This window comes from Magnolia sinica, chromosome 2, assembly GCF_029962835.1.
Source record: "Magnolia sinica isolate HGM2019 chromosome 2, MsV1, whole genome shotgun sequence".
In the NCBI taxonomy this organism is placed as follows: domain Eukaryota; kingdom Viridiplantae; phylum Streptophyta; class Magnoliopsida; order Magnoliales; family Magnoliaceae; genus Magnolia; species Magnolia sinica.
The window spans coordinates 105,449,723-105,472,781 of NC_080574.1; the positions used below are offsets into that span (position 1 = coordinate 105,449,723).

At 37.4% G+C, this 23,059-nt stretch overlaps 1 long non-coding RNA gene across 3 annotated transcripts; it reads right to left on the reverse strand.

The window, feature by feature from the left end:
- Nucleotides 1–15,796: 15,796 nt before the first annotated feature.
- LOC131237345 (uncharacterized) lies at nucleotides 15,797–21,144 on the reverse strand. 3 transcript variants are annotated; one of them, XR_009167189.1, is made up of 5 exons: nucleotides 20,177–21,144; nucleotides 17,904–19,840; nucleotides 16,485–17,102; nucleotides 16,396–16,426; nucleotides 15,797–15,947 (listed from the first exon to the last, which is right to left on the reverse strand). It is a non-coding gene; the product is annotated as an uncharacterized LOC131237345 (long non-coding RNA). The 3 variants fall into 3 exon arrangements; XR_009167188.1 differs by having other exon boundaries at nucleotides 17,904–18,052; nucleotides 18,145–21,144; XR_009167187.1 differs by having other exon boundaries at nucleotides 17,904–21,144.
- Between the last annotated feature and the right edge of the window lie 1,915 nt (nucleotides 21,145–23,059).

A 23,059-nucleotide genomic window follows, 5' to 3' on the forward strand; every position in this document is an offset into this window, starting at 1 on the left:
ATTATACATTAGCCCTAAACTAGGTAGCCCCGAAAGCTTCAGTCATAAGTTGCTGGGGTTGACAATGGAAATGGTAGATGGGCCGTGGAGTAATGGGAACGAGGAAAGGTAGTTATTTGATAGTTTGGACCAGAGATGAGAATGGTGGAAAGGGCCCGCCTCCACTCCCCTTTCTCCTCCAACCACTTCGTCATAGGCCTATACCTAGCCTAGAGCTAGGAGGCCTTGAAATAGGGAGTCTCAGTCAGAATCACTCTACTGTGCCGCTGATCTATTGATACTCATACTCTCCCTCCTTTCTATGCTTTCAACGAAAGAATAAAACAATCCTTGATATTTCTTTATATAGATCGTCTAGTTCGTTGATGTCATCTCTAAGCTCCATTCTTCTATGTAGATCACATATAAAGCCACGTGAAGCCAACCTCCCTTATGCCGACATGCGTAAAACCAGTTAACGAATAAGCTTACCGTTATACAACGTTCCTTAGTCAAGCGACCAAAGGTGCATAGTTGGACATTGCGAAACATCCAACGTACGCATGAAGATCTTTCCAAACTCTTCCGTCGTGAACACACAGCTATCCGCTCGATAATATCAAATAAAGGCTTATGGAACTTGGTTTTCATAGTGTTTTTTTTATATAAGTCGATTGGGTGTGCTATGTTAACATCATGGCTAACGCAACGAACGGACAAAAAGATATCCACACGTGACGGTTCACTTTCTCGTTTCTCGAGTCATTAGCTTGCCCAAGGGGGGAGGTGCCTGGTTAGCAAGACCTTGGCTAAAGATTTTATGGATATGGGGGACATGGTGGTTGTGGTTAACCTACCCAAACTTCGGAACTGCATGCAAACCCCGCCATAGCTAGCGCCTATAGATAGATTTGAGATCCCACCACACGGCAAGTCCACAATCTTCTTTCTCCCAATAAAATCAGAGAAGCCTCTCATACTAGCAGTAGTATCTCAACCCCCTCTCTTCTCATGCGAGAACTAAATAACATGAAAATCGCAGCCAACACACCAAGGAAAATCCCATTGATTTCTAACATCCTCCAACTCTGCCCAAAACTGCTTCGGATAGAACCCTCCTCAACACCTGTTTTATAGAGCGCGTGCAACAGTAAAGCTATGTGGGTCACCATGCTATCGGTGTGATGGGAGCGCATTAGGTGGTGAGGGCCTCACCCAACATGGTGATGCTTTGAATGTGGGGCCCTACTTTACGTATGTATTGTTTGTTTACGTTGTCCATCTGTTTTGACAGCTCATTTTAGGGTATGATCTCAAAAATTGAGATCCAAATCTCAGGTGGACCACACCACGGGAAAAGTGGTGATTGACCATTAAAAACTTCTTATGAGCCACAAGAGTTTTGGATAAGCTGATACTTGTTTTTCCCCTTGTCCAATTCTGTGTCACTAAATAGAATATATGTATGTATGTATGTATATATGTATCTATGGGAAATACCTCGTTTCAACACTTGAGGTCTTGGTATCAATCCCTAGTGGGGGTGGCTAACATGGAATGTGTGTACTGACATGGGTGTGTACTAACAAGCTAACCCAATATATATATATATATATATATATATATATATATATATATGGGAAATGGTACTATGAGGTCTGAACTCGAGGGAACTTCCCATGTGGACCCCACCATGATGTAAGTTGAACATCAACACTGTGCATTTAATGTGTCCCCTTCAGGTTATAGGATATCCCAAAAATTAGTTGTATACGGAACTTGGGTGGGTCATACCATCTAAAACTATATGAAGACATGTCTAAAACATATAAAATAACTTTGTGGGGCCCACCTGAGTTTTGGATGTGACTGAAACTTTGTCTAACCCCTCATCCAAGTGGTATACACACAGTGGATGGGCTGGATTTGTGAACCACATCTCGGTGGGTCCAATAAATGATTATGAGTGTTTTAATGGGAGGATGACTCCTCTCAATTGTTGTATGTAGTGTGGCCCAACCAACTCATGGATTGACTTGATTTTTAAACATGTTGCCCACTATAGAATGTAGCATATGACTGATGGGGTAGATGTTTGACTTGTATCACGGTGGGGCCCACACAACTCAACCTCATGGGAACTTCCCCATGAGGTCAAAGGTCAACCTCATAGAACCATCTCTCTCTTTATGAGGTCGACCTCATAGAAAATAATGATTTTTACCACTGTAAACCCCACCTTGTACCCAGCGGCTTTTGTAAACGCCCCCAAACTTTACTTCCAAGACTAAACCGTTTATGTACTAACACACTATTTGAAGATGAAAATACCCTTGCTCTATGAGATGTACTTGAAAATACCCTTGCATTCACGGTGGCACCGTGATATCCACGATGCCATCGTGGAACACTGTCTTGTCCACGGTGCCACCATGGATATCACAATGGAACCGTCTAATACGATAAAAGGGGCCAAAGGCCGTATCTAAAGACCTATGGCTACGGATAGGGGTGTACATTGAGTCGAACCGAGTCGAACTAGCCTCAGCTCGGCTCGGCTCGAATCGAACAGTGGCTAACCTCAGCTCGAACTCAACATGGCTCGGTCCTCGAGCGTGACTGGCCAGCTTGGCTCGGTTCGATCAGCAGCTTGAGCTGAGTTCGCCATTGAGGCATTTCCGCAAACACCTGAACTGCAACTTCAAAAACCCATTGTTTTACAAATAAAGGCAATGATTTTACAAGTATTTTCTCAAACACCTTCTAAGTAACATAAAAACCAAAAAAAAAAAACAAAGAGAAAAAAGGTATTTGATTCATGTATTAACCTTCCTTGCCACCTTACCACCAGCCAAACCTTCCTTCCCACCAGCCACATTTTGTTGAGTCATGTTATCAAACTGTTGGTAAGCAACATCAATGGCAAAGTAACCGAGTCACCGAACTAGTTCGATTTGAGCTGGATTCGATCCGAGTCGAGTCAAGCTGGGGCCTACTCGAACTCATTTTCGAGCTCAAAAAATCAGCTCGACATGGTTTGAACTTAGCTTCGAACTGAGCTTTTTCGAGTCGAGTCGAGCGAGCTAACCGAGCTAGCTCGGTTCGTTTACACACACCTAGCTACGGATTATAACCTTAGCCATTGGTATCATAGCCAATGCTTCATTAAATTCGTAGCCATTAGTTCTATCGCTAAAGATCTAAACCGTAGCCATTTCTTCTATAGCGAGATTTCTACCTATTTTCACACTTAGGATTTACATATACAATATATATCATTGTCAAGAGTCAAATTCTTATCATTTAGATATTTAGATTTTTATTTTTTTTTTTCTTGGGGGGGGGGGGGGGGGGTCACTTAGAAAACTTGCAAAACAGGGATTGGGTCACACCATGCTAAACCCAAAGCAAGCCACCCCTGATAGAAATAAATGAATTCCAAAGATCATGGGAAAATCCAAAGAGGGTTTTCCCATACATTCATCACAGAATATTTCTAGGTCCCAATATACCCAATGTCAAATAGCTGTTACGAAGCACAAACCAGAAAACACAATATGTGCCTCGGCCACACCTTCGTAACTCCAAATACTTCATGTGAGGATTTACTGAACCAATTAGGTATTAGGCTGCACATAAAATAAAAGAGTTTCAATCTCTATTGGAATTCTACGCTACATACTTATAAATAAAGTATATTCTATATAAAATAGATTGATCGATCCTACGGTCCAAACATAGAATCTATTTTAGATTAAGGAAGATTGACTTATTCTTCATACATAAATATTCCATGACAAAAGGAACCTAGAATCATGCCTTATCAAGCACTAGCTGAGCACCTGATCAAGTGGTTCAAAGAAATTGAGTTTGAGCATGTTCCCAGAGATGAAAACAGCTTAGTCAGCCCTGGCTACCCGTACTTCGGTTGTTCGGCTCCCTATTCATTGATAAACATGATTGAAGCCAATACTTGAGCATTAATGCCTCAGCTAAAATAATCACGTCATCACCATACTGATTCAAAAGGATATTAGCTACTTGTTCTAAATAAGCCCAATCCTCAGCACAGGACTCCCAAAACATAAACCTTACCATTCCCATTTGGTACGGGCTAACAAATTTATATTATGGAAAGCCAAGCCAAACTTCGAACGGTAAAGGAAGAATCCCCCCAGGGGAGTACGGTACAAGAATATGGTGGAACCAATGTCGATTATAGTTAGGGTTAATGCCCCCAATGACTAGTCCTCACATGAATAGCTAAGGATCCAATAAGTCCAACATTGATTCCTTCGGACGTGTCAATTGTGCAAATACGACCATAGTGACTAGGATGGATATCTCGTATCTAAAAACTGGCAGTTCGTCCTGTCAGTCCTCCAGGACCCAATATGGCTTGTCGTTCTTGGCCATTCTAGAGCCTGTGATAAATTCAAACCAATTACAGAAGGTGGGTAAGAAAATGGGTTTTCATTCGTTATTATGATTATGGGGAGGAAAGTCGAATTTGGATATTATGGAAGGACAGCAAAACAGATAAGAAAAGATCAGCGTGGTCGCTCATAGGGACATCTATCTGGAAATAGGATAGTCTAGATTAACTATGGATAATAGAGCGAGCCTAATGTGAAATTGAACGAGCCTAATATGAAATTGAGTGACCCTAACATGAAAATCAACGAGCCTAACATGCCTAACATGAAATTCAACGATCCTAACATGAAATTCAACAAGACGAGCATGAAATTGAACGAGCCTTAAAGGAAATTGAGCGAGGCAAACATGAAATTCAATGAGCCTCAAGTGAAATCGAGCAAGGCAAACTGGAAATTGAGTGAGGCTAACATGAAATTGAGAGAGGCAAAGAGGAAATTGAGCGAGGCAAATATGAAATTGAGCGAGACAAAATGGAAATTCAGCGAGGCAAACTGGAAATTAAGCGAGGCTAACTGGAAATTGAGCGAGGCAAACATGAAATTGAGCAAGGCAAACTGGAAATTGAGTGAGGCAAATATGAAATTCATTGAGGCAAACTGGAAATTGAACAAGGCTAACATGAAATTGAGCAAGGCAAACTTGAAATTGAGCGAGGGTCAAAGGAAATTAAGGGAGGCAAACTGGAAATTGAGTGAGGCAAACTAGAAATTGAGTGGGGCAAACAGGAAATTGAGCGAGGCAAACATGAAATTGAGCAAGGCAAAGAGGAAATTGTGGAAGGCAAACATGAAATTCAACAAGGCAAACTAGAAATTGAGTGAGGCTAACATGAAATTGAGGCAAACTAGAAATTGAGCGAGGTAAAGAGAAAATTGAGCAAGGTAAACATGAAATTGAGGGAGGTAAACTAGAAATTGAGCGAGGAAAATATGAAATTGAGCGAGCAAACTGGAAATTGAATAAGGCTAACATGAAATTGAGCAAGGCAAACTTGAAATTGAGCAGGCTCATAGGAAATTGAGCGAGGCAAACTGGAAATTAAGCGAGGCAAACTAGAAATTGAGCGAGGCAAACTGGAAATTCAGTAAGGCAAACATGAAATTGAGCGAGGCAGACTGGCAATTGAGCGAGGCTAACATAAAATTGTGCAAGTCAAACAGGAAATTGAGCGAGGCAAACTCAAAATTGAGCCAGGCGAAAATGAAATTGAACGAGGAAAAATGGAAATTGAGTGAGGCAAAAATGAAATTGAGCGAGGCAAACTGGAAATTTAGCGATCCTAACATGAAATTGAGCAAGGCAGACATGAAATTGAGTGAGGCAAATAGGAAATTGAGCGAGGCAAACTAGAAATTAAGCGATGCAAACATGAAATTGAGGGAGGCAAATTGAAAATTGATCAAGGCTAATATGAATTGAGCGAGGCAAAGAGGGAATTGAATGAGGTAAACTGGAAATTGAGTGAACCAAACATGAAATTGAGCAAGGCAGAGAGGAAAATGAGCGCTACAAACTAGAAATTGAGCGAGGCAAACATGAAATTCAATAAGGCAAACATGCAATTCAAAGATCATCAAAGGAAATTAAGTGAGTCAAACAAGAAATTCAGCAAGGCAAATTGAAAATTCAGTGAGGCAAACTGGAAATTCAACAAGGCAAACTGGAAATTCAACGAGTCAATTATGAAATTCTGCGAGGATCAAAGGAAATTGAGTGAGTCAAACATGCAATTCAATGAGCATCAAAGGAAATTGAGTGAGGCAAATAGGAAATTGAGTAAGGCTAACATGAAATTCAGCGAGGTAAACATGAAATTGGGCAAGGCAAATATGAAATTGGGCGAGACAAACATGCAATTCAACGAGGCTAACATGTGATCGAGCGAGGCAAACATGAAATTCAATGAGGCAAACATGTAATTCAATGAGGGAAACATACAATTCAACAAGCATCAAAGGAAATTGAGCGAGGCTAACATGAAATTGAATGAACTTCAAATAAAAATGAACAAGCCTTGTGTGTTTGCCCTATCTTGCAGGAAATAGGGCTGCTACTTGGGTTCAGTTTGACCTGAACCGTATTGAGCCAACATCAATCTAGGTTGAGTTCTGTGAATGGTCAATGGTACTGTCAATAGTCAATTCATCCTGGTAACCTGGTAGACCTGGTCTGATGTGGAACTTCATTGCACCCACATTTATTCTCAGTCTGGTGTTGCCTTGATGCAGGTTGTTTGTCGGTCCATTACATACTTGTTATTTTTCCGAACATGGCTTTTTAACTGAAGGGCACAGTATAAAGTGAGTAGGGGATTCGATTTGAATGTCTTGACACTAGCCATGATACTCTAGCAGATTCGCTGGATTTCCAGGAAATAGGGGTGTAAATTGGGTTCAGTTTGACGCAAACCCTACTGATCTAACATCAGTCTGGGTGGAGTTGTGTAGTCATTGTGTTCAGTTAGTGTTGAAACTCAATAAGCCTCAAAGGAAATTGAGCAAGGCAAACTAGAAATTGAGCGAGGCAAACTGAAAATTGAGCGAAGCAAATTGGAAATTCAACGAGGCGAACTAAAAATTCAGCGAGGCAAACTGAAAATTAAGTGAGGCAAAGAGGAAATTAAGCGAGGCAAACATGGAATTGAGCGACACAAATGGGAACTTCAGTGAGGCAAATTAGAAATTGAGTGAGGCAAATTGAAAATTGAGCGAGGCAAATTGGAAATTCAACGAGGCAACCTGGAAATTGGGAGAGGCAAACTGGAAATTGAGCGAGACAAACATGAAATTCAGCAAGGCAACCTAGAAATTGACCAAGGCAAACTGGAAATTGAGCGAGGCAAACTAGAAATTTAGTGAGGCAACCTCAAAATTAAGGAAGGCAAACTAGAAATTTAGCGAGGCAAACTTAAAATTGAGAGTGACAAACATTAAATTGAGTGAGGCAAACATGAAATTCAGTGAGGCAAACTGGAAATTTTGCGAGACAAACATGAAATTAAGCAAGGTAAATAGAAAATTGAATGAGTATTAAAGGAAATTGAGCAAGGCAAACATGAAATTCAGCGAGGTGTTCACAACCCCAAGTGTAGGGTCGCGATGTAGTAATAATCTTGGTGAGACTGAGGTCGAATCCACAGATACTAAACTTGTACGTATTTTGAAAAGAACTAGAACTATAAGTAAAAGAAGATCTAAATCTGAATTCTAAAATAGTTGAAAGCGATTGTGAATAAGGTTGATTAAAACTTATGAATTTAAAGGTGGGAACTAGGGTGCCAAGGATCCACTTTAAGCTATTAAGATGCTACCACACTTGATTCAAGAGGCACAACTGGAATTAGAGTCCTATTTTATCTAATTGTAAGAAGAGATGATCAAATATCTGAACTTTTCATTGATTTAGCCTCAATGGATGAGGATTGTGAAGATTTGGAAGGGATTCTATCACCTTACCATGCCCAGGAGACAATGGTGAACAACAGGATTTACCAATCCCATATTCTCAAATAGGAAAAGAAGATATTCAACGCTAACATGGTGTCTATTGTAATTTGAGTCATAATAAACCAATGAAAACTAAAAATATTCCTTAAAAATCAACTAGAAATCAATGAAGTTCAATATAAACAAAAATCAAAGTAAGATGAACATTTCAATCACACTACAAGCTTCACCTCTTAGCCCTACCTAAGAGGTTTAATTAACCACAAACATGATTGAACTAAGAACTCTTAAACAAAACATGAAAGCAACTAAGGAAAAAGAAGAAAAACTCTTGGCAGCGGCACTCCACCCTTTTGCTCCACTCCTTAAAACCCTAGATGATACCTAAGAATGTCCTAGGGGCTCCTATTTATTGTTGTGAAGCTTCACCTTACGCATCGACTAGGAATTTTAGCAATTTAATCACAAAACTGCCTCGATTTACATAGTCGCGTTATGCATCAACTGGACCAAAGTCACCTTCGGTCGGACCGAAGTTGAATCTGAACTTGGAAAGGATTTTGTTTCAACAGTTACCCGATTTCAGTCGAACCGAGCTGTGTTTAGTCAGACCAAGCTATGTTCGGTCAGACCGAACTTAAGCTGTCGGTCGGACCGAATTAATCTTCGGTCGAACTGAATTAACTCTAAAATTTATAGTTCTTCGTTGGAGCTTTTTTTGTACTTTTGGTCGCACTGAATCCTCCTTTCAGTCAGATCGAACTGGGTTTCGGTTGGACCCAATTGTCTATCAGTCGAACCGAATTAGCTTTTGAATTTCATCGTTGGCTGCTAGACTGTTTTTTGCAATTTCGATCGGACCGAACATGGGTTCAGTTGGACCGAACTTGTCTATTTTTTGCTACAAATTCTGAAGTCTTTCAAGTCCTTTCTTCATCCTTTGTTCTTGGATTCCTTGGATCTTTGACTTATGAATTCTTCATTCTAGGTCTCCTAAGATCCAACCTTTGCCTTGGTAATTCTTGAGCATTAAATCCATGCTTTTATCATTCTTTTCGATCCAAGCTCATAGATTCACCTTACAACACAAACATGTATAAAATATACCATTAGGCATTATCATGTTCATAAAACCAAGATATAAATAGGGAAGAATATGCAATATTTAACACTCAACACACTCCCAACCATCATTTTGCTAGTCTCGAGCAAAACATGCGTGAAGTGAACCACAATTCTCAATGTTCAAACCTTTTGCAGAAAACTATCTTCTATGCAATTAAGTATGAATGAGTAGAATTAAGATGAGAAAGTGGGATTTTGAAAACCTAAAGCTGAATCACATAAGAATTCAATCAAATAGGTTCTTATATCATGTTTTTCAATGTGCTCAGTGAAAATCAAATTACTTCCCATGATAATAATATCATTTCATAATGTTAGCCATGTTCATCATATCAAGTGTAGTTAAAAACTAAGTGTTGATTCTGAATTTATCTCATTCTCATTCTTTTTTCAGTTTTTAATTTTATGTCAATGGTCACTTTTTTTTATTATTCATTCTTTTCAGATTCTTTTCAAAATTTTTCATTCTTTTTCAAACTTTTTTCAGTCTTTTTATCATACATGACTTTTTTATCGATTTCACTGTTTTTTAACTGGCTCTTTTCATCTTTTAAGGTGGATAAAATTCTCTAGATTAAACTCTCAACATCTATCAATGATTCACATACTAACAATTAGAAATTCTAGCATAATTCATAGAAAATGAATTGAATGTGCTTTGTGTTTTTAGATCAACATGATATTCAAACTTCTCATTGTTAATTAAGTGCAAGAACTTCAGTGACAGATTACTCGGTTGATTGTTCACAACCCCAAGTGTAGGGTCGCGATGCAGTAATAATCTCGGTGAGATCGAGGTCGAATCCATAGGGACTAATCTTGTGAATATTCTGAAAACAATTAGAAGTAGAACCAAAAGAAGATGTAAACCTAAATCTTGAAGTGTAGAGAGAGTAATTGTGAATTATTTAACTAAAACTTAAGAAATTCAAAGGTGGTAACTAGGGTTTCCATGGATCCACCTGTAAAGATTAGGGAGCCCTCTTACTTGATTCAAGTCACACAATTGGAATTGGAGTCCTATCCTATCCAATTGGAAGATATACGATTAAGATCAATCTGAACTTTCCTTGACCTAATTCTCAATGGAGAAGAATTGTGACAATTAGAAGAGATTCTATCACCAAACCATGCCTATGAGACGATGGCTAACAACAGGATTTACCAATCCCACAATCTCAAAATTAGGAAAAGCAGATACTTAAAACTATTGCAGATCTACTGTAATTTGAGTCATAATAAACCATTAAGAACTGAAGGTATTCCTTTAAAATCAAACTAGAATCAAAGAAGGTTCAACATAAACATGAATCAAAGTAAAAAAAACATCCCATCACGCTACAAGCTTCACCTTTTAGCCCTAGCTAAGAGGTTTAGCCAACCATAGACATGATTAAACTAAAATCTCTTAAGAACAGCATAAAAACAACTAAGGAAGAGGAAGAAAAAACTCTTGGTGATGGCTTCTCTATGCTTTTGCACCACACCTTAAACCCCAGATAATACCCAGGTATGCCCTGGGGACTCCTATTTATAGTTGTACAACACCTCCTTTCGCAACTCTTTAGAAAAATTCAGAAACTGCCTCAAATTTACGCACTCCGCGTAACTCTACGCAACTTCACGTGATCTATTCGATAACATCGAACAGGCTTCGATGTCATTGAAGGTGTCTTTTATACGTGATTTTTCTACACTTTTATAGCTTCATCCGGACTCTGTGACCTTCTATGTCAACGAACCTACCTTCGATGTTATAAAAAAGGCCTTCGATGTTATCGAGCATTGTTCGAGGAATCGATAATGTGTCTAAAATAGTCCAGAGAGGTATTCTAATTTCATTAATAAATTTGATGTCATCGAAGAGACTTTTGATGTCATCGAGCTGATCTTCAATGTCATCGAGGAGTGCTTTGAGTAATCGAAAAAGGTGCCCAATATGTCCAGCGAGTTTTGCTGAAATTTCCCAGAAAATTTGATGTCATCGAGTAGGTCTTCGATGTCATCGAGCAAAGCTTCGAGTCATCGAACAAGTTCTCGAGTCATCGAAAAACGTCTTCAATTTGTCCAACGACCAATTCGATTTTCCTTCATAAATTTGATGTCATCGAATGTTTCCTCGATGTCATCGAATGGTTGCTCGATGACATAGTCAATGTGTATTCTGCACTTGTTATTTCGACTTCGTTCCTTCTTCACATGGTTTTCTTGAATCTTGGGACCTTAAAATCTTCAATCTTTGTCTCCTAAGATCTATTCTTTGCCTTAGTGATCTTTGAGCGTCAAGTCCATGCTTTTAGCACCTTTTCCAATCCAAGCTCTCAAATTCACCTTACAACACAAAAATGAGTAAAATAGGACATTAAGCAGTATCATGTTCGTAAAACCAAGATATAAATGGGGTCCAATATGTAATATTTAACCCTCAACACAATTCCCAACCGGCAATTTGCTAGTCCCGAGCAAAGTATGCGTAAAATAAATCTCAATGCTTAATGTCAGGAATCTTTTTCAGAAAACAATTTTTTGTGCACTCAAGAATAAATGAGTAGAATTAAGATACGAAAGTGAGATTTTGAAAACCTAGAACTTAATCACATAAGCAACTAATCAAAAAAATTCTTTGTCTATTAAATTGAAGCATAATTTATATATCAAGTTTTTCAATATGCTCAATGAAAGTCAATTTACTTCCCGTACGAATACTAATAATTCATCATATTAGTTATGCTCATCACTTTCAAGATCAGTTTGAAACTTGAGTACTGATTCCGAACTTGTCCCTTTTTCTTCTTTTTTCTAGTTTTTAATTTTATACCGACGGTTAATTTTTAGTCATTCTTTTTATTTTTGCATTCTTTTCCAGTCTTTTTCATTCTTTTCATTCTTCTTCATGACCTCTTTGTCGATCTCCTGTTTTTTAACTGGTTTTTTTCTTCTTTTAAGGTGGATAAAATTCTCTAGACTTGATTCTCACAATCTATCAATGATTAACATATTAACAATCAGAACTTCTAGCATGTCTTATAGACGACAAATTAAATGCGTTTTGTGATTTAGATTAACATGATATTCAAATTGCCTCTTAACTAATTGAGCGCAAGCACTTAGGTGATAAGTTACTTAGATGATTAGATTCCAACAATTCAAGATTCAATCTCCATCTTATCATACTTAAAGCATTCTTAAGTAAACAGTTCATCGCTTCCTAAACAGATTTCAACTTGAATCATTGAAAAATTTTAAAATTTTTACTTATAACTGAAAAAACACTAATTAAGTTACCTAATCCTCCATCCCCAACCAAAAATTCTACATTGTCCTCAATGTAAAAGAAATAAGCATATAATGCAAAAGAGACAATGAAAAGAAGAGGGAAGTGATAGAAAGGTAATACCTGAAGAAGGAATTCTGAGGCTTTTCCAATGATCTCAGTGTAAAGATGGATTAGCATAAAACAAAACTCAACGTAGTATAAGGAAACTATCCTAAACAGCGGAAGCAAACTACCCTAGTCCTATGAAAGCAATATACCTACCTATACCTCCATTAGACTAGGAGATCAATCCTGGTAAATAGATCACTCAGAGGTATGGACATGTCCTCTAAATCAAATTTCTCAACAAATGGCTTTAATTGATGTCTATTTACTTTAAATTCATTACCATTGTTTGGATTCTTTATCTCGATAACCCCATGAGGATAGACATTAGTAATAGTGAAAGGGTCGGTCTAATGATATCGGAGTTTACCCGGAAAGAGATGTAACCGAGAATTGTACAAGAGAACCTTCTGACCTGGTGTGAATGATTTTCGAAAAATGTGTTGGTCATGTAACACCTTCATTCTATCCTTATAAATTCTCCAGTTCTCATACGCATCATTCCGAATTGCTTCAAGTTCATTCAACTGAAGTTTACATAGCGAGCTAACATTGTCGAAGTTGAAGTTCAAATTTTTTTTATAGACTAGTAGGCTCTATGTTTGAACTCCACAGGCAAGTGGCAAGTCTTCCCATAGACAAGTCTAAAAGGCGACATTTCAATAGAGTTTTGAATGCAGTACGATAAGCTCATAAGGCATCGGTCAATTGGATTGACCAATCCTTACGGTCAGGGTTAACCGTCTTTTCCAAGATGTGTTTAATTTTTCTATTGAAAATCTCAGCTTGCCCACTTGTTTGTGGGTGGTATGGAGTGCTCACTTTATAGGAGATGTCATATTTCTTCATTAAGTTCGCAAATGGCCTATTACGAAAATATGAACCTCCATCACTAATGATGGCTCGAGGCGTTCCGAACCAGGAAAGGATATTTTCTTTTAAGAATTTAATGATCGCTTGATGATCATTATTCCGGCATGGAATCGCTTCAACCCATTTAGTGACAGTCTACAGCGAGCAAAATATATAAATTCTCAAAAGATTGGGAAAATGGTCCCATGAAATCGATGCCCCAGCAATCCAATGCTTCAATGATTAGAATGGAGTTTAAGGGCATCATATTTTAACGGGATAATGCTCCCAATTTCTGACAACGCTCACACGCTTTGCAAAACTCACGAGTGTCCTTGAACATAGTGGGTCAATAAAAACTGCATTGTAGAATTTTAGCCATGGTCTTTTTGGCAAAAAAGTGACCACCGTAGGCTAGAGAATGACCAAAAGGAGATGACACTTTAGTGTTCATTGTCTAACACACATCTCGTTAAGATTTGGTCTTAGAAATATTTAAACAAATATGGATCATCCCAGAAGAATTTGCGTACCTCAATGAAGAATTTTTTCTTATCTTGTACAGTCCAATGTATCGACGTGACACTACGCTAAAATAGTAAAAAAAGGATAGCCGAAAACTGTCTCAAATCTCGATAAATGACGATTTTGAACCGTCACATGGGCAGTCCTATTTTGCTTCGTCATATTAGTTAAAGGACGGTCATGGACCGTTATTAAAGATGGATGTTAAAAGGACAATTATGGACCATCTGTAAAGAAGGACAGTCATGGACCGTCATTAAAGATGGACAATAAAAGGTTAATTATGGATCGTCTCTGATGTTTGACAATTACAAACCGTCTAAAACACTGACAATCTATGGCCGTCATTAGTGTGCATTTAACGTCTTAATAAAAGGACGGTTATGGACCATCTTAGATTTCAATATTTTGGAAAATATAGGTGACCTAAAGCCTCAGAAAATTTCTTACATTAAAAAAAAAAAAAAAAAAAAAAAAAAACAGGGGCAACTTTCTTTTTGTGGTTCTTTCATCTAATAAAAAAATATTTAACCAACAAAACATGGTTATAATTTAGAATTAAGAAGAATTGTTAAGCTTAAATAGAAGCTTCATTTAAGTGGACAAGGAAATAATAAAGAAAAGTATTCCAATTCAAGTTACTAGAAACAACAACAAAAATTAAAGCTTTGTAAAAAGAGACTTGTGTTAAAGGGTTACCTCGTTGATTCTCATGCATAAGAGTCTAATGATGATGATAATAAGAATTGTAGCAAAAGGGTACATAAATACGACAATGTTATCCTACAAAGAAATAGGATAGTATTAAATGTTAACTATAGTATTAGATGTTAATGCACTTGATCAAATTGAACCATTAATGTACTTGATTAGATTGCACACAAAGTTCAGATTAGAGCTACAGTTTAGCAAAGGTTTGCACTGCCATACATGAATGATAAGGAAGCTTAGAAGAGCTCAAAAACTAATCAAGCCCTTTTATTTTCCTTTGCAACAGAATATGTACAATCTTATGAAAACTGATCAATGAATTAAAAAAGTGTTTGAAAAAAAAAAATAGAAACAACAATATTCATTTAGTAAGATGGCATTCACGGTTTACAAACTTTTAATATAATGACATTATAAAATCTAGTATCATAATACAAAAGGCTATTAAATTCATGGGTTCTGTGGTCCACGTGAATTTGCAACCATGAAGCATTTATAAAGTTTTGGAAATTTATTTTCATGATATTGGCAAACTAATTTTACTGGCAAGTGTTTAGCCAAATCAACTTTTAACATTTCTATAGCCAAAAGTCCAATCCATAATAGCTTCCATAACCCGTTATAGACCTCTAAATCACTAGCCACCACTACAAGAAAAAAAGGCTTTAGCCTTCATTCAAAATCGTGGCTAAAAAGGTTAAAAACTAAGGCTAAAGCATTTAGCCTTGGTTTTGCCTCAAGTATCCTAACCGAGGTTGGAACCCCTGTGGCTAAAGGCTTTAGCCTCGGTTTTAGCAACCAAGGCTAAAAAACTTTTATAACCTCAGTTCTTCAAGTGAAGTTAAAAGAAGTTTTGTTTTTCAAGTGAAGTTAAAAGAAGTTTTTTAGCTTCAGTTGCCTTGAAATGATGCTAAATCAAAATTTTAGCCTCTATTATTTCCAACCGAGACTAAATCTAAATTTTTACCTCAATTGCCTCCAATTGAAGCTAAAACTATTTTTAACATCGGTTCTCAACAATCAAAACTAAAGTCTTTAGCTACGGGAGTTGTAGTCTCGGTTTGGATAACTGAGGCTAAAGATAAATTTAGCCTCAATTGGCATCAACTGAGGTTAAATTCAATTTTTAACCTCAATTCTTAACAATTGAGGCTAAATCATTTATTTTAATACATTCATAAACCTATGCATAATCATTCATTCATTCAATAAAATACAATCATTCATTTTAATCTATTCATAAAAGTACAATACCAATATAAAAATAAAATAAAATTAGCCATTCATAAAAGCACAATACCAATTTTATTTTATTTTTAAAGTCACTATAAGAAAACCAACCTTTACCGAGGGTTAAAAGCGCTACTAAAGACCCAAAAAGACAAGCATAAGCAGGCATGCACATTATCAATTCTCTAAAGCAATAGATGTTGTTTTTTCCTACTGCCACTAAACAGTGCTCTCTACAATATTTCCCTACTGCAGCCCTATCCAAAACATAAACAACCCGTTAAGATAGTCTGTTCACATTTCAGGACACTTAGTAAATAGCTCAAATCTCTTGCACATGAGTCATGAGCACATGTTCCACTACTCACCTATTCCATGTATGCTCCTGCAGTATGCTTTTGGATTAGGAATCATGAGACTTCGACAGACTGTCATCCAAACACGAAAAGAAATCTTAACATCTATGGAACTCTAAATTTTGACATCCAAACATGAAATTTGAATATCCATTCAACTTTATGCAGGACAGTGTATGGTATAACCATTTTGAATTTTTACATTTGAGTGACTGCAAGTGTTATGTAGCCATTGAAATTCAAACAAGACATGGTGTGTCCATGTAATCTAATACAGTGATTTCTTTTTCTCTTTTTCAAGTGTTGTAATCTAATACAGTGATTACAGTGTTGGAAGTGCCTAGATTACCTTTGAGGAGGAACGATCGGCATCATATAACCTTGTCCTCCAAAGGGATCTTGAGGTAAGACAAACCTCAAATGGACCTGGTGTATAACCCATATAAGGGCATAGGACTAGCAAGAGGTGCCATATATCCATCCATTCCCCATTGCATGCCAGACCAATCTGGGTTGTACGCCGAAGGGCCAAAAGGCATTGCATGGTTTTCACCAGCAATATCTTGAGGGGTTCTCCATTACAAGTCAGCAGCTGCAACACAGACAAATAGAATAAATTACATTAAAATAAAATTATGAATGGGATGAATAAGAACATAGGAACAGTGGGTCCCTCCAGCGGAAACTTCCAATGTATAGAAAAGGTCTCCTTTATATTATGAGTATGATCTTCACAATGATCTGTCATAGTTTCCTCTTTTGCAGTGGCAGAAAGAGTAGGGGATGGAGCTTTAGGCAGTGAACACCAACGGACTCCATATCTAAAGAAAACAGGTTAGATCACTCAACTTATATGAAATGTTTGATTTCAATATACTAAACCAGATTGTCATCACCAGCTTACAAACCTTACACATGTAATACACTTCCAGCATTTTCTTCACTACTGGTAGTTGACTCCAAGATGCGGTTGATAGTTTCCCTAAGCGCCATCTGCAAGTATATTTGTAGCTCCACATGCACACATGAACTTTGAAATTATGTGGTCTCGGATACCTGATTAAATTGCATAAGAATAATAGATTTCAAAACTCCAAAATGCAACAACTATGGGTCTAGAGATTAAATAAACCAATCAAAATGAAGAAAATAAGAATCCAAATAATTAGAAACACAAGGCATGGATCTAATGCAAAACACACTCAAACCACATTTTAATTCCATCTAGATCCCAACAATTGCAAGTAGAAAAACCAAATATATGGAAGAGTAATTCTTTAAAATAACTGAATCCACATACCACAATAAGTTTTCTTTTAGGTTTCAGTTTAACAAGACAATGTGAATAACAACCATCAGTTTCCGCTGTGATGTCCCTGTTTTGATTTCTAAAAGCTAAGGGCTTGTTTGGTTGCCGTTTGAAAATAAGTTTCGTCTCACTTTATTTAATTACAAATTATATATTAAAGATCAATTTTATGTGTACAATTTAAAAATATAACCAATGTGTAATCGATATTAAATAAAATGAGATAAACTCATTTTCGAGTGGCAACCAAACAGGCCATGAACTTACCAAACAATTTTGGAAAAGGTGTTGCCCATGCAAACAAAGATACAGCGAAAATTGCCAATTCACTTTGAGATTTATTTTTTAAAATGAAAATTAAAAATTTAAAAAAAAAAAAAACCAAAAAAAAAAAAAAAGAAGAACCAATGATCATATAAAAATTGGGCACTTGCTACTAAAATCTGAAGATCATCATCATCTAATCCTCATGCTAACTAATTGGGGTTGGCACACTAAAATCTAGAGAAGGAAATTCAAAATACAGTTCCAACCATCAAAGCACCTACATTTGTCACAAAAACTCTTGAAACAACACTTGCTAGTGAGGACAACATCTTTCATTACTTCTTTACACAATGGACAATGCAATTTTGTAGGGAGATCGCTGACATGCCAAGTAGAAGGTAAACCCTCAATTTCCCTCTCAAAAGCAACCCTGTTTTCAGAAGGTCAAATGGTTAACATGCTATAACCTAGCTCCAATGACAACCTGAAGAAACCATCTCCAAGATAAAGATATCATCTTACTCATTTAGTTTGAGAACAGCAACAGTGCCACTTGGCAATGCATAGGAGCCATCTGGAGACACCGGTGCAGTTCTCCGGTCACCGGATCGCTGCCTTTCTAGACAGTGAGAATGGTGGGATGGGCGATTGAATTTCCAACTAGTCGAAGTAGATCGAAAGAGAAGATTTAACCCTAATCAAAGAAAAAAAATGATAAGCTTTCTTAGTAACTTAATTTGTGGATGAAAACAACCATTTTTTCTCATTTCAGTTAGTGTTTGTGTGGCCAAACCAAATCCTTTGTAAACCTACCATTATCTTGCTAGATTAATCCACAGGGAACCATCAATGAGCAAATGGAAAGTATAGCTATCTTTAGGCAAAAATTACTGTGTTCATGGAGAACTAGAAAAGTATGTTTCACCTAATGAGAAAAATTCATTTGATGAATTAAGGATTTGCCAGAAGTTTTGCAATGGTGGGATGGTTTAGAGTGGGAAGGAGATTGAATCAAGTCTAATTTGTTTCCACTTTTCAAAGCATTAAGATGATTAATTCAAAAAATCTGCTTCCACCAAGTGCATAGTGGATTGAATGGGCTTGTGTTTTTTTTTTCCCCATAAAACCTGCTTCTCTGTTTGAATCTAGTATCTAAAAGGGAAATGGAAAGAAATGTGTTGGTTTGTCAGCATACTGTGTGTTCTCTTGGTAAATCTTAAGGCTTGTTAGGGTGTCACTTATAAATGAGTTCATCTCATTTTTATTAACCATAACTATGTATTAGAGATCATGTATGTTTCTATAATTTCAATAGCCAGCAATCATGCAATTAGTACTCTGTATCATCCTACTTTGTATTGATTAGCCCCATCAGATGGATGCCTGAACAACCTCAAATCACAGCATTCTCTCGTGCATGCCTGAACTATTACTATAGACTATTACTGTCAACTTGTAAGATAGATATTTCATGTCTTATAAAGAGTATAAATACATAATCTATCATGCCCAATTTTTTCTTATAGTTATAGCTAGTGAACAATTTCTAGGTTATTTTCAACACTAGGGGTGGCAATGGTCTAGATTTGATTTGGACCAAAAATTTGAACAGCTCTGGATTGGGAGCTGCACATGTGAACAACTCTGAGTGAAACTAATGCCATTCATAAGGTGGGCACATACAGAGGTAGAATGTGGACTGTTCGTCTATTCCTTTTTATCATCCAAATGAATGAGGCCCACATGATGATCAGGCTAGCCTGATTTTCAGGCCACAGTATATACACGGTGGGGCCTACATGATGAATGGTCGGTCCTCACACATACACTGGCCTTCATTATTTCTCAAATCATAGCTAGCTGTTACTTACAATTTCCTAAATTCATGTTGGCAACCATTATTCGAATGTTCAAATGCTGATCTAAAAGTAAGGTTTATCATATGAGCATCTTAACATTCTCTGCTTGATTCCCATGTTTCTTTTCTAAATGCCCTATAGACTGTTATAGAAGGTTGAATGGAGAAAAAAAATACCTAAACTAAGAACATTTATCTTGGCAGGATCTTCATGTAGTGTCCAAGCTTGAAATCATAAAGGAAGGAGATGGCCTGTGTCATGCTCAGATACCCATACACTATGAAGCAAACATTGGCTATTGGCCTTCCTGGTAGTATCAAACCCATGATGTATTCTATGATGATGTTTAGCCCTGGCATCTGAAAATTGAAGGTACCAATAAATATAAGAGCATCCAAAAATATCCTGGTATTTTTAAGGACTCCTTTGTGACACTTTCATGCACTGGAATTTATGGCAATAAATGAAATTTCAGTATTATCTTTTGAGTGTTGATATATATTAGAACCTTAGGATATTGTTGTGATAACATGAATTGCAGTAGCATCAGCTATTCAAGTCCTCTTTTGTGATCTTGAGGTTTTTTTGTGAATGATTATACACTATTGAAGGCACCTCCAACATAGGCCTGGTTTGGTTTTTGGGTGTAAATGGAATAAAAGAAAGAGAAGGAAAGAGGATAAGACTCTCTATACCTGATTTGTAGTGGTAGTTATAATGCTGATGGGAAGAGTGAAAACAAAGGCAATAGCGCAGGCGAATTGGAGATCCCACCATGGCAGTTGAACCTAGTCTTTTAGGTCAGTGCACATGATAAGAGAGATTCCAACAGTCACCACCAGCAACAGGTAGAACCACCATTCAGGAATGTCCATGTACTTCCTCATCAACCTGGTGTGGATGTCTTCCTTGCCTTTATAGGAAGCTTGAAAACGTTCATACACCTCCCTGCACATATGAACTTCATTTTATAGTAGAATTTCACACACAACTGTTAATACTGTAAGAAATTTCTGAGGAAGCAGAGCTCAAAAACTTTATTTATTTATTTATTTACTTGTGTGTGTTTGTGTGTATGTAAAAATGGGTGGTTTTAGTCCTTCTCTTGACTCTCTTCTATTATAAAGCATAAAGGCATGTCTGGAAGTATGACATTAGCCTTTCAATTATCCTTCTTGTTGCAATTCTCAGGGGCTTTCCGACAGTCTCCTGTGTGAGTTAAAGTGATGAGGGGGTCACTCTTTTTTAGGTGTTCCAGGCATTTTCTTATACGCCGACCAAGTGTAGAAGGGCCAACTTGTTTGTTCTCATTGGAAGCATTTCTTACACTTGATTCCTTACCTGATTAAATCTAAGTCGTTAATTATGATCAAAACATTCCATCTAAGCCCATTCTGCAGTAGCGTGTCTGCAGAAACCAATCATCAGGTGGACCACACCATCAAAATAAAAGTATATCCAAGAATCTGATTCAACATAAGGTGCGCCTCACCTAATGAGTGGATCGATCTGATCTCTGACATGGACCATCTTCATGTCAGAACCCAAGTTTTGCATGGTTCAGATGTTTTAAACGTGTGACATATAAGCTTAAAAATACGTTGTAGCAGATCATCACTTGCAAGGAAATGCATAAAATGATTTCTTATTCATGAGAAACAGCTCTTGCTATAAAAAATAACAAACATGCCCATATTTTTTTAAGAAATGGACCCTATGACTCGATCACATGAAAACGAACGGACCACATCAACTTGTTTCAAAGATCAGATGATTATATTACTAAAATAGGCAAATAAAATGACTAATGCTAGCTTTATCAATGAAGATTCATAGCTTGTTTGACTCATTCAAGCCTAATTCGCTCTTGAACGCATGATATGAAGATCGTGGCCCGCTTATCGATGCTATCATCACCAGTGGGGCCATCAGCAAGACCACCCAACTCAGCCCCTCCATCTGTCTTCACAATCAAAGCCGTTTGTTTCATGGTGGGGCCCATGAATCCAACAAAAGGCGTTGAAGGAGGTGGGGCCCTGTGAAGGTTGCTACTGAATTGCATGGGAGATGGAGATTTTGGTGGCCGATGGAAGGACATCACCAACTGTTGGATTTCTGAAAGAGTCTTGCAGGACTAACTGCTGGATTTCTGTGACAGAGGCTGGAAATCCTACAGGACTCGTGTCTTTTGCCAGGAAAGTTTGTCGGAGAGAGAGAGAGAGAGAGAGAGAGAGAGAGAGAGAGAGAGATCAGATCTTCTTCATGGCTAGTGAAGGATTGATGAGGTGCGTCTATGAAGGGTCCATCACAGGACAGGACATGGAGATCAATGGAGGAAATCTAAGGGGCCGTTTGAATGTAGGCGCTCAATGGAAGATGAAAGATGAAAAGAGGGAAAAGAGGGGCGCTCGATCGATTTGGGATGGATTTGGAAATCCCCTTCGAAATAAAATAAAATTTTGAAATTCATATGACGTGAGTTTTCCACTAAATAATAACACAAACACTCTTAACGGTTGTACATGCATGGGACCAATTTCTGGATGGTTAAGATTGTATTATATAATAAAAAGTATAAATATTTACCATTTACAACTAGACCGTTTATTTGGATGGTCTAGATAACTCTATATCTTAGCCACTATTGTTACGAACAAGTCACCATTATTTTACATAAAATACAAAACTCACGGTGAAAAACAGAAAAATTGAAACAGTAAATTGTGCTTTGGATCTAGTATGGCTCTGTGGACCCCACCATGATCGATTTGTTTCATCTATGCCGTCCATCCATTTTTTAACATAATTTTATCATTGATCCCAAAAAATGAGCGTGAACTAAAGCTTGGGCGGACCATACAATGCGAAAACAATAGTAATTGGACATCCACAGTAAAAAATCTGGCTTTCCTAAATAATGATTTGAAAATACTAATGGATGGCATGGGTGCATAATACATGCACCAAGGTGGCCCCCACAATAACCCAGGTTAATGCATGTGGTTGGACATCCACAGTAAAAAATCTGGCTTTCCTAAATAATGATTTGAAAATACTAATGGATGGCATGGGTGCATAATACATGCACCAAGGTGGCCCCCACAATAACCCAGGTTAATGCATGTGGTTTATCCGCGCCATCCATCCATTTTACCATATAATTTTAGAGTATGAGCCAAAGTATGAGACAGATCTAAAGTTTGAGTGAACCCCACCACATAAAACAATTAAGATTGAAGGCCTACCATTAAAAACTTCTTTAGGCCATAGAAGTTTTCAATCAAGCTAATATTTATTTTTTCCCTTATTCCATGTCTATATTAACTTATAAACAAGTTGGATCTCAAATAAACATCATGGTCGGCCCTAACAAGGTTTTAACAGTGGGTGTCACTATCCCACACTTTTCTATTATGGGGTCCACTTGAACTTTGGATCTTCCCCATCAGTCAAATGAACCATTCCATTATGGCCATGGGTTTAAAAATAAAGCACATTGATTTGGGTGGGCCACACCATATACGATAGTTGAGAGGGGTTACCCTCCCGGCCATTAAAACATTCATAATCATTTATTG